The sequence below is a fragment of the Cervus elaphus genome, chromosome 23 (genome assembly GCF_910594005.1).
Source record: "Cervus elaphus chromosome 23, mCerEla1.1, whole genome shotgun sequence".
NCBI lineage: Eukaryota > Metazoa > Chordata > Mammalia > Artiodactyla > Cervidae > Cervus > Cervus elaphus.
The window spans coordinates 1,630,967-1,643,393 of record NC_057837.1 but is presented as its reverse complement, the minus strand read 5'-3'; the positions used below and the strand labels follow the sequence as shown (position 1 = coordinate 1,643,393).

The 12,427-nt window shown below is 41.5% G+C and overlaps 1 protein-coding gene and 1 non-coding gene across 3 annotated transcripts in view; one reads left to right on the top strand and one right to left on the bottom strand.

The window, feature by feature from the left end:
* PLCB1 (phospholipase C beta 1) overlaps positions 1 to 12,427 on the bottom strand; it is an 854,892-nt gene that overhangs the window by 333,457 nt on the left and 509,008 nt on the right. The window lies entirely within an intron of this gene.
* Positions 9,210 to 9,292, top strand: LOC122682308. The gene has a single exon (XR_006337324.1). It is a non-coding gene; the product is annotated as a small nucleolar RNA SNORD62 (small nucleolar RNA).

Below are 12,427 nucleotides of genomic sequence, written 5' to 3'. Positions count from 1 at the left end.
TTTAAAAGCATCAATTCTTTGGTACTTAGCCTTCGTTATGGTCCAACTCTCACATCCATATGTGACTACTGGATAAACCATAGCTTTGACTAGAAGGAAATTTGCCCAAAAGGACAAGCAAACTTGGTTTCAATCTTTTTTTTTTTTTTAAATTATTTTGGTGGAGGTTGAAGTGGTTATGTGAAATCTTACAATTTCAAAAGTGACTTAAAAAGTCACCTGATTCAACGTTTCTGTTTTACAGTCATGGACTGGAACATTCAGAAATGTTTAATAATTAGTCCATGGCCACCTAGCTCAGGAAAACTAGAACCCAGGACCTCTGACTTCATGTGCAACTGTTTCTTGGGTTTTAATTATGTTACAAACACAAACGCCAGTATAAGCAATTCTGTATTAATACTCCACTAATTTGAAAAATTTACAACCTTAGGTAAGAGTGTTATTAACTGGGACACAATGGTGACAAATGTCATTGTTGTTCAGTTGCCCAGTTGTGTCCAACTCTTTCCAACCCCATGGACTGCAGCACGCCATGGGGACACAATGGTGAAAATGTACAACTATGTTATTTCTTCCCCATGCAAGCTTGCAGGATGAATGCAAGTACTCTCAAAAATAGAAAAATTAGAAAATAGAAAAACAAAAGACTCCTGAGGTCTTCAATAAGGGGTGTCTCTGCTATCAGGTTTATTTTGCTACCTCATGTTTTGTTTTTTCTAACTCCTTGGAATGCCATGGAGTTCTCCCTTGGATGGGCTGGAATATATGTATTTTCTCAGTCACACAGGATCTTAGTTCCCCGACCAGCAATCAAATCTGTACCCCCTATATTGGAAGTGTGGAGTCTTAACCATTGGGCCTCCAGGGAAGTCCCTGGAATACATTCTTGTTGGAATTCCCCCTTACTTGAACCATAATGATATTATTATATAAGAAAGAATAGAATTGAACTACCACACTCCCTCTTGAGAGAGTCCCTGGGCAGGGTACACAGTAAGAACGGTGCTGTGCATGATCAGATAATTGTTTTAGTTTCTACCAATTAATAATAGCCCAACTCATTTAGTATAAGCCCTAGGAGAATTCTCTATTGGTAATGCTCAGAGCTAAGTGGATCCTTCATCATTCCCCTTTTGGAGTTCCCAACAGTTTTTATATTTGATAGCTTTGACATTAGTCTTCTAAAATAGCAAAGAAAGCAGATCACTTTTTGTTCTTAAAATTTTGGCACAGTTTTACAAACTATATAATGCTTCTGCTAAGTAAAAATACTTTCATCTACTAAAAGATATTTTTAGGGCTGCAAATTTAATAAAAATATCATCATTATATAACTTCTGAAAGCTATTCTCTACACTTTCATGAACTCCCAAACTAAAACATACCATGTGATGCTGAAGACATATGTCTCAAAGATTCCACAGTGTGTTTATATAAGGGTCTCAGTTTTTATAGCTCAGACTTTTGAGTTAATATCATGGTTCTGGATTTCTGGACTCACAAATTAAATTTGTGAGTGCTGTTTGCTTAAAAAGTATAGAGGGAAACTTAAATTGCTCTTAATCTAATTTTCATCAAAACAAATATTGCTACAAATGTGAAAAGGAGACCTGTTGAACCTGCAAATTTTATATTACAAGTTTTTCCTATTTTGAGAGTGGTCACTAGGGTCTATGGCACATTGGGATTTGTCATGGTGAGTATTAGTCTATACAAGGCCATTAGGGAGTAGGGGAATTAGCAAGCCTGACCTAGCCACTGGCCCAGCATCTGCTTTTAAAGGCAAACTTCCTTTTCTACTCTGTATCATGTTGATAAGAAATCTTCCATCATCACATTTAGTTGTTTTACATGTTTTCTTTGTGAAAAATGTGCCTAGAATAAAAGCCAAAGACTGAGATTGGTGAAATGATCCAGAAAGTTGACTCTTCAGACATATCTGTGATATCAAGGACATGTCAACTCTGCAAGTCATACTGCTTCTCCAAAAGTCAGACAGTGGAAACAGCATCATAAAATGTCTTTGACCCAGTTTAATTGATGTGATTAATCAATGAGGGATGTTTATTCACTAGGTCTGCATGCATTCAGGGGGTGTTAATTGAATCTGGGGGTGCTGAGCTGGGTGCTAGAGTGGATTGAAATACAATATTGAATAAGACATGGTTCTTTCTCTCAAGGAGTTTTTACAATTTGGCAGGAAATATAAAATGTGAAAACCATGAAGGGGTATTAACAAACTGTCAAATTTGTATAGAGAGGAAGCAATAAATTTCATTCGAGAGGAACTGGAAATAAGAGGTACCGTCCAAATTTGAATTTAAAGAATGGAGAATATTGAACACATGGAGCTGTCAAGGAGAAGGAGCTGGTAAGGAGCAGGGTTTGCCTCAAGTTTGGGAAACAATGGAATACTTAAAAAAAATAGCATGAGGACTCAGAGGATAAGGACTTAGCTTGGCATTCTCAGGTCAGCTCAGCTCACTTGCTCACTTGTGTCTGACTCTTTGAGACCCATAGACTGTAGCATGCCAGGCCTCCCTGTCCATCACCAACTCCCGGAGTCTACACAAACTCATGTCCATTGAGCTGGTGATGCCATCCAGTCATCTCATCCTCTGTCGTCCCCTTCTCCTCCTGCCCCCAATACCTCCAGCATCAGGGTCTTTTCCAATGAGTCGGTTCTTCCCATCAGGTGGCCAAAGTATTAGAGTTTCAGCATCCATCCTTCCAATGAATATTCAGGATTGATTTCCTTTAGGAGTGACTGGTTGGATATCTTTGTAGTCCAAGGGACTATCAGAAGTCTTTTCCAACACGAAGTTCAAATGCATCAATTCTTCGGCACTCAGCTTTCTTAATAGTCCAATTCTCACATCCATACATGACCACTGGAAAAATCATAGCTTTGACCAGATGGACCTTTGTTGGTAGAGTAATGTCTCTGCTTTTTAATAGGCTCTCTAGGTTGGTCATAGTTTTTCTTCCAAGGAGGAAGCGTCTTTTAATTTCACCACTGCAGTCACCATCTGCAGTGATTTTGGAGCCCAAGAAAATAAAGTCTGTCACTGTTTCCACTGTTTCACAGTCTATTTGCCGTGAAGTGATGGTGCTCTCGCGGCACACTGGGAAACTGAGCAGCCAGGACCAGGGAAGTGATTAAGACACACGGCCCACCTGGGACAGTGAGCTCACCAAGCACCTGGTTACCTGAGCTGCTCAGAGCTGGAAAGGCACAAAATGCACACTCAACCCACAGAGACTGAGCCAGAAGTGTCTGAGTGCCTCCTGTGGAGGTACGGGTCAGCAGTGGCCTGCCACAGGGGCTCTGGATGCAACAGATCTGCACGGGTATGGCCTAAGCCCTTTTGGAGGAGGTTGCTATTAACCCCACTATAGAGCCACCAGAACTTACACAGGACTGGGGAAATAGACTCTTGGAGGGCACAAACATAGCCTTGTACACACCAGGACCCAGGAGAAAGGCGCAGTGACCACACCAGAGACTGACCCAGACTTGCCCATGAGTGTCCAGGAGTCTCTGGCAGAGGTGTGGGTCAGCAGTGGCCTGCTCCAGGGTCAGGGGTACTGAGTGCAGCAGTGTGTGCATGGGACCTTTTGAAGGAGGTCACCCTTATCTTCATTATCTCTGCCATAGTTTGGCCTCAGGTCAAGCAACAGGGAGGGAACAGCCCCACCCATCAATAGAAAATTAGATTAAAGATTTACTGAACACGGCCCCGCCCATCAGAAGGACACCCAGTTTCCCCCTCAGTCAGTCTCTCCCATCAGGAAGCTTCCAGAAGATCCATCAGAAGGCAGACAGAATGAAAAACACAATCAAAGGAAACTAACCAAATCTGATCACATGGACCACAGCCTTGTCTAACTCAATGAAACTATGAGCCATGCTGTGTGGGGCCACCCAAGATGGACGGGTCATGGTGGAGAGTTCTAACAAACCGTGGTCCACTGGAGAAGGGAATGGCAAACCACTTCAGTATTCTTGCCTTGAGAACCCCAGGAACAGTATGAAAAGGCAAAAACTTGGCATTCTAGGTTGTGACAATTCATCCAAGACTTGAGGGAAAGGAAAAGAATTGAAGTCAAGAAAGGTAAAAACTTGGTAATTGTAAAAAGATGTATGATATGATTAAAGGTGTGGAGACATGAACCAACATGGTATATCAGAAATCAGACACTGTTGGGTTGTAACGGGGTAAAATGTGTATACAGCACCATGCAAAGAGAAGAGGTTGTAGTTTTTTCCCACTCCATCTCATCCTGAACAATTCTGCAGGAGGCTGGTCTAGGGATGAGTCAAACAGTAACATCTCCTGAGGTGTGTATACTTAAGTTAGTAAACTTCAGGAGTGGCAATGTAGTCCACCCCTAATGGCCCTTGCTCATATGATGGCATGGTGGCACCGGCTTGAGGTGTGACTTGCCTCTTACCAGGGGTAAGAGATCCTGAAAGGATCTAGATTTGGGTCCTAGAATTTGCAGATATGCATCCAGAATGCAGTGCTAAGAGTCTGGGATGTGTTTTGCTCCAGAAAGTGGGCAAAATCTCCAAGGATCACATTGAGACTGTGACTATCACATGGGTAAGGGTGCCCAGTGGGGATGATGAGAGGGTGAGCTCTTCCAAGTAGCAAAAGTCTAATGAGTTTTGAGATAATGGTGGATGAAAGAGATGTTTGAAATAGGCAATGAAAGGTTACTATGACTTACTAGTCATAGTATTAAGGGAAACAATTATTCCACAGATAAATGACAATCTAGGAAAATCTACAGTGTAAGCCAGGGTGGTTACTTTTGGTGGGAAGATATTTGAGGGAGCTTTCTGAAGTACTAGAAATATTCTATCTCTATATAAGTGATGATTGTGTGTGTGTATGTGTCTATAAATTTATCAAGACAAGCACCTAAGATTTAGTCACTATACTCAATGTAAGTTATACCCTAATAAAATATAAAATTTAAGAAGGTGAAGTCGCTCAGTCATGTCCAGCTCTTTGTGACCCCATGGACTGTCACCTACCAGGTCCTGAATCCTACTACTGATACGATTTATGTATTTCCATATTTATAGAATTCCTATTTGGAATGGAGCAAGGCATCCTACCAGTTACTATTCCTTCATATCTTGGTTATCATCAAATTTTGCCACTTGTTTATAATCCTTCTTATATGATCTATCCATGTTTTAAAAATATGTGCTATTTTTTAAAAAGTTATTCAAAATGATTCTTATTAATAAACTAATCCCAGAAGTGTTCTTCCCGCAGTAAATTTACAAATGCAGATGGAAACTAATATTATTTTTCACTGCTAAAGTGCTTCATTTCATTTCTCTAAGGTCTTTGTATTTTGCCCCGGAAACACTCATTTAAATGCAGGTGTGAGGATGCATAAGCTTCTTAGCAGTGACTCAGAGTGCTGACGGACCCCTTTTTATGATTTTTCCAGACGGAGAGGAATGGTTCAGCATGTTAAGTAGCTACAGATGGTATAATTCAGCCCTTAATGGCTGCTCCACGTGATTGCCTACTGCCACTAAATTGCTCTACCTTAAATGTCATGCGAAAACACTGGAGTTTCATTTCTCCTTCTCTCAATTTAGATAAAGGAGGATCCAAAGTTCAAAATGCAAAATTGAAAGCTCCTCTAAAAAACATTTTGAGGTTACTACTAGATATGTACAAAGGAAGGAGGGAGAATTACAAATGAGATTCCAGAAAGTTCAAGAATCAAAGGGATGCTTTTTGCTCAAATGAAGGATGAAGATCAAAAGTTCTCTCGACAATTCATTAGTTAGTACATGAGATATACCAAGGATCATATGTTCATTCAATGGAGGTTCTTCTGGACTGGGTATGGTAAGTCATGTTCCGTAAAAGCAGAGCCTAAAATGGGGAGTCTCTTATGCTGTTTTTTAGATTCTTTTCCCTTATAGGTTTTTACAAAATATTGATTAGAGTTCCCTGTGCTATCCTGTAGGTCCTTGTTGGTTATCTGTTTTATATGTAAGAGTTACATGTTAACCCCAGACTCCTAATTTGTTCCCTGCCTCTTTCCCCTTTGGTATTTGTTTTCTATCATGTGACTCTATTTCTGTTTTGTAAATGAGTTCATTCATATCCTTTTTTAAAGATTTTATATATAAGTGATATCATATGATATTTGTCTTTCTCAGTCTGGCTTACTTCACTGAGTATGAAAATCTCCAGGTCAAGATGGTAGCTCTTAAGCCAGTGATTTTTTTAAAAGAGATTCTTGGGAAAAAACACATAAGGAAATAAGAGAAGCAAGATGGGGAAGGGGAAGCAGGTGGGCAAGGATGTGATTTCACCTGTGACTAGTCTCAGCATGATCCCAGAGGGAGTCCTGGCACACACAGGGCACCGCGGTGTTGTCCCAGCTTATGGCAGGAGGGCTGACCCTGGATGCTACTCCTATGAGTCAGTCTGGCTACAGGCCACCCCTGGGTGCAGGACATTACCATCCATGCATTTCCAGGCAAGACAGCTCCCATCAGCTGAGGACAGTTCTCAGGTGAAGGGGGTGGCTAAGAGTTGCTGGCAGCCAGGACACACAGCATCTGGAGGATAGATGCACTGTCTTAAGAAAGGGATGGTGTAGAGCACCAGCTGCACCTCCACTGACTGAGCCCATGATGCAATGTCTGCCACACTTTTTCAACTCGGCTTAGGGCAGTAGTGTGCTCGTAAACATTTAAAACCCAGTTTTGGGGTGGACCCGATTTATAGTACTATTTGCCAATTTCTAGCATAGGAATTCTACCAGCATAGCCAATTCTGACCTATCAACCTGACCCCCTAAATATGGAGCTGGGAAGAAATGAGCAGAATTAGCTCTTGTGAGCTGATGTGAGTTGGTACCAGCATGACTCTGGCTTATAGCATTCACATTTTATTTCTTATCTTGCCAAATCAAGATTCACAGTCTTTGGAACTGAATGGTAGCTGAGATACAGAAGTTTGGAAGAGCCTAGATCTCTCTAATCCAGATTTCTGAATTCAGAGGAGAACAACTCGCTAGCTATGTTTTTGCAGGTGGTATAGCAAAGCAGAACTAAGGGTGACCAGCCATCCTTGTTTACCTGGGCTATCTCAGTTTTGGCACAGAAATTTTCTCTTGCATCCCAGGGAAACTCCTCAATCCTGGACAGACAACCTTGGTTGGTGGGCCACTCTAGCATTCTCCACAAAGTGCTATATGTTTTAATATCGTTCTGATTGCCCACAGTAATTGTCTATATTATGCATTGCAACATTTAGCTCTATTCTGATGAAAAGTTCATCTCATAGTCATTTGAACTCAAGACATCCAAATTTGAGCCAGTTATCTCTATCCCCAAACTTATTCCTTATAATCACTTCTGAATGATCCAAGCAAGATTTTGAGAGTCATTCTAGGTTCATCTCCCATCTTCACCTTCCATATCCAAATGGTCACCAAATCACTTCTGTTAACACTCATCAGCCAGAGCTAATTACAAGGCTTCAATTTAACTGCAAGGAAAACTGGGAAATGTAGGAAAGCATGTGGGACATGTAATTAGCACAGTGGTCTCAACTGCATGAGTGTGTACTAAGGACTAGGCCCTTCATTAGGTGCTGGGGAACAGATGTGATAAAGACAGATAGAATCCCTACCCTAAGTGAGTACAGGATCCTATATAGTAGAGCCCCCAAAACCTTTAAAAAATGAGGATTTTTCATATTATTTTTCTGATTAAAACTCATAAATTGTCCCTTACTCTTGGTGGGGTAAATTCCTTAGTTCAGCATTTAAGACCCTCCTTGATCATGAACTTCCTGCCTAGCCTAATTTCTCACCACTTTTCCATATGTATCCCAGGTTCTGGCCACACAGTAAGTGTTTTCAACTCATTATGACTTGCTGATTTCTACTTCTGTGCCTTTGAACATACAGTTCCCACTGCCTGAGATGTTACCCACACCCAAGCGTCAAATTCATCTTTGAAGGTCTATCTTGAAGATCTATCTGAAGCTGTTTGTGACTCATTTCAACAGAGTTGACTTCTAACTGTAGCTCAATCATTTGTTTTCCTGTAATTTGTGCTCAGTAAATTGTGAGCCGCCCCTTGAGAATCTAAGTGCCATTTGATTAAAATCCCACAGCATTTATCATAGTGTCTGGCACATAGAAGGTACTAAATAAATCATCATTAAAGTGTATTTAGCTGACACTGCCTTCTACTTATCTGAGATAGCTTCCCCTGAAAACATTTTTGTCCATTCAGAGAATGTGTCATATATTTTTCACACACATTTAGAAGAATGCTAAGATGGTCCTGCATTAATGCTGAACACTGGAAAAAGAAACCCCAGAAAAAAGACAGGATAGCCAGAAGTCAAATGGGACTGAGAAATCCTTTAAAAATGTTTCGAGAATTCTGTGGTCACTGTATCACCAGCAGGGCCAGTTTGCATGGTTTTATGAAATAAAGTTGAGACTTACTGCACTCGCTCAGAACAGTAATATATTATTGCTTTAGGAATATAATTTTCAAATGGGGGTTGTATTAACCATGCCTTTTTATTTTCTACTTTTTCTGATGTTTGACACCTCCTCAGGCCTTGATGACATTGAAGGGAGTGCCCCTTCCAGGGCTAACTTCCCAGCCTAACTTCCTGGTCCCTTCCAGGCCTAGAAGAGTAAACAGTTCATGCTGAAGGTTCATATACAAACCAACCAATTCAGAGTCACACCCCCCAGCCCACCCCACTGCCTCTGTTGGGCCCTTCTACCCCCTGCCCTGATCACCCAGGGTTAAAGCTTACACCCCAGATCCCACTGAAATTATTCAAACCAACCAGTCCTTGGCCTGCTGACCCCACTTTGCCCATTCCTTCCAGCAGAAGCCACAGTAACGGTTCTTGTCTACATTTTCCCTTTTCTGCCTTCTCCTCCTGACTGACCCTGCTGCTTCTCCAAAGGCCCACCGTGCCAGGGTGTATGCCCTCTTTTTGGGCACTATGAGTAGCAAACTCTTTCCAGTGGCAGTTGTCTTCTGATCTGTTGGTCTCACCATAACTAATAATAGTAAAACCTACATTGTAAAACAGGGCTGGGATCATCTTCCATGGGCCAGAATGTAGGAAGGAGTTGCAGGTATGTAGGGCATGTAGGGTTCTAGTCCCCCATCAAGAAGATACAGGTGTGATACAAGAAGTAGATTATTATCCTCCACTGTGGACTCAGTAGCAGGGAGATGAAGAGGAACATGACTGAGAGACGACACGTTTGGCCCTGGCCCCCCTCCTGAGGGTCTTCTGACCCACCTCCTTGCTCTCTCACACCTCGTTCCAGCCTTTAGGAGCATTCCCTTGGGCCTGTTGGCTCCCGCCTCGTCCTGTCATAACAGGCTTCAGGAGGATCCAAAGACACTAGGGACCCTAAGCCCCAGACCCCAGTTGTCTTCTGTCACCTTTGGAGGCAAAGCATAAGGGACTCCTGCCTTTTTGTGCCACAAAAGGGGGCACAAAGATACGCTTGCTCTCCAGCTCCCCTCTTTGGGGGACTCACTGGGTCACTACTTAGGAGGAGGTCTCTGGGCCTTGCTGACCTTTCTGTCTTTCCTCTCGACCCCCGCAGCCAGCTTGTGGTTCTTTCTCCCGCTCTCCTGAGAGCGTAAAATTAGGATGATTTCTGCTGCTGTCTGTCGAGAATCTGTCCTTCTGGGGAAGAGCCTTGCTTCCTCCTCTGGAATGAGAGCCTGAAGCGTGACACAGGCTTGCTCTCGGATATGCATGCTGTCCTCCTGACTGTGCCCTTTGCCCAGCAGAAAAAAAAAAAAATTAAAAAAAAAAAAAAAGAAGAAGTAGATTATCTGCAAAATGGCTGTCATGATTCTGCTCTCTGTAACAATGACCTTACAAGGTTCCCTTCCCTCATGCCATACTCTCCTGCCCCAACGACTAACTTTGGGTTTGGCCAACGGGACAACACTGAACGTGGTGCTAAAAGAGGTTTTAAAAGTTTCTGCCTATTAGTCATACCCTTCCTTGGTCCTGGAACACTTCTGCTACGACCTGAACAAACTCAAGTTGGCCCACTGGAAGATAAAAGATTTCTTGGAAAGCGGTCTCAGCTATCCTAGCCTAGACATGTGAGTGAGGTCATTGTTGACTGGCAAGATGCTACCTCAGATTAGATCTGCCTAGTCAACCTGTAGAATAGTGCGAAATAATAGGCATTGATTGTCCCATTCTATTCCATGCAGCTGAGGAGAATGCCTTTCAGAGCATTACTAAAGTCTACTGTCATACTAGCAATTGGAAAAACTTCATATAATTCTAGAGAATTCAAGAGGCAGGCCAGGTTTATTTCTCTGTAGTTGCTCAATTCTTGTTATGGAAAAAAAAAATGAAAAGATCATAGTTTGAACATTCTCAGAACTTAAAGAAAATCTATTGCATTTTTTACTTTAATTTGATGCCATATCCTTAAAACAGAATCATAGGCATATTTCAAGAATCTCTGTTCCTTTCCCAGGTGCTCTTATACTTATAATGAACAAGTGACAATTAATTATATATTTGCATATTGAGAAATCAAATTGCATCAGGTAGGAATTATCATATTAATGCCATGGAACAGACTGCCCCAACAAATAACAGCTTAAAACAATAGGCAGCTCTTAGGCTCTCACTTCTGTGGGTGGGCTGTGTGGTTCTGCTAGCCCTGACCTGGCATGCTCACGTGCCTGCAGGTAGAAGTGCTGTCAGCTGCCTGAGGCTGGTCTTGGCTGAGACAGCTGTGGGCACCAGCTCTGCTCCATGTGTTTCCTCTTCGAGCAGGTCAGCCTGGGCAAGTTCTTCTCATGGCATCCAAGGGCAACTCTAAGAGCAAGCCTGACTGCACTGTGAATTCATGTCTGTGAATTTCACATTAGCCAGCATTTCACTTGCCACTGTGAATCACAATGGTTGAGCTTGAAGTCAGAGCAGAAGGCAATTATAAAGTTACATGTCTAAGGGCATGGCTGTAGGGGGAGGGAGGGCATGACAATGAAGAGCTGGGGCCAGGAAAGCAATCAATCTCCCAACAAAGCAAACAGCAGCACGAATATCTAAAGGAAAATAGGTGCTCTGAAAACAAACTAGATATATATTCTACCATCTGTCATGAATGCTTGGGAATGCAGACATATGTTTATCAAATTATTTCTACTGAACTAATATTTATTCCTATCAAGATGTTATGACTGCTCCATCTTATTATTGATTTACTCACTTGTGATTATATATGAGAGGCTTAAAGAGAGCTTGAATCATTGCTTAAAGAACAGTTTGAATCAAGAGCTTCATTGCATGAAATTGTGATTTATTTCTCAGGAATCCAGGTTACAGTTGAGTTCTTTTTTTGATGACCCTGACTGATAATGGACATAGAAGAAAAGTGTAGTGTTAAAAACCTAGAGAAAACTGAAGAGTAAGAAAGGACTATTTTACCTAAGAATTTAATCTCATTTCTACACTCTGGATAGTCCTTTAAACAATACTGGGTGAAACAAATTTGCATAGAGCTTTGTAATATATTTACTCCTCTTACAAATAACTTAGATATGTTCTGTATCATAACTTCTAATCAAGGTCCTTTTGACCAGTCAACACATCCTTTGTGTTCCATTGCTTATTTAGGAGAAGTTATTTCTTGTTAATTAACTTTTATGGGTCAATATCTTTGTTCCCTTCACTCCCTGTGCTTCAACAGACTGAAGACTGTTCAGTTCTGATCATGTATAACCTTCACTGAAATATTGCTCTAATCATCCTGGGGAGAAAAAGGTGTTATATAGAAGTGACTGTCTCAAGTCCATCCAAAGAGAGTTGGTTCATTCAGCAAAAATATTAATGGCAGATACAATACATACCCAGCACTGGGCTGGCCTAGGAAAACACAGCACACACATGCACAACGTTGGCCTTGTCCTTGCCCTGACTAAGCTGCTCATCAGTGAAGACAAAGAAATGAGTACACCAAAGCAAACTACAAAGGCTTATGAAGGTCAAGATTATAGTTCTTAGTCAGTTTTATTAGAATAAAGAGATGAAAGAGATCTCTATGGCCTAAAGGACCAGGCTTATTATTTGCTGAAGCAAACTTTTAAGAAGTGATCACAAAGGCAGGGGCCCCACAGCCCATACTGCATGGACCCAGTTGTAATGAGAATCTGGTATATATAAAAGCGCAAGTGGTTTTCGCAGGGCAGTTAAATACAGTTAACAGTGATGAGCTCCTTGGCATTTTAACTTTGAAAACAAAATCAAACAGGACGACACAGGGAAAAAGCCAAAAGTAATTAATAACCTATAAGTTTAGAGAAGAGAATTAGTATGGCTTTCTGTATATGCATTTACTTTTAGTC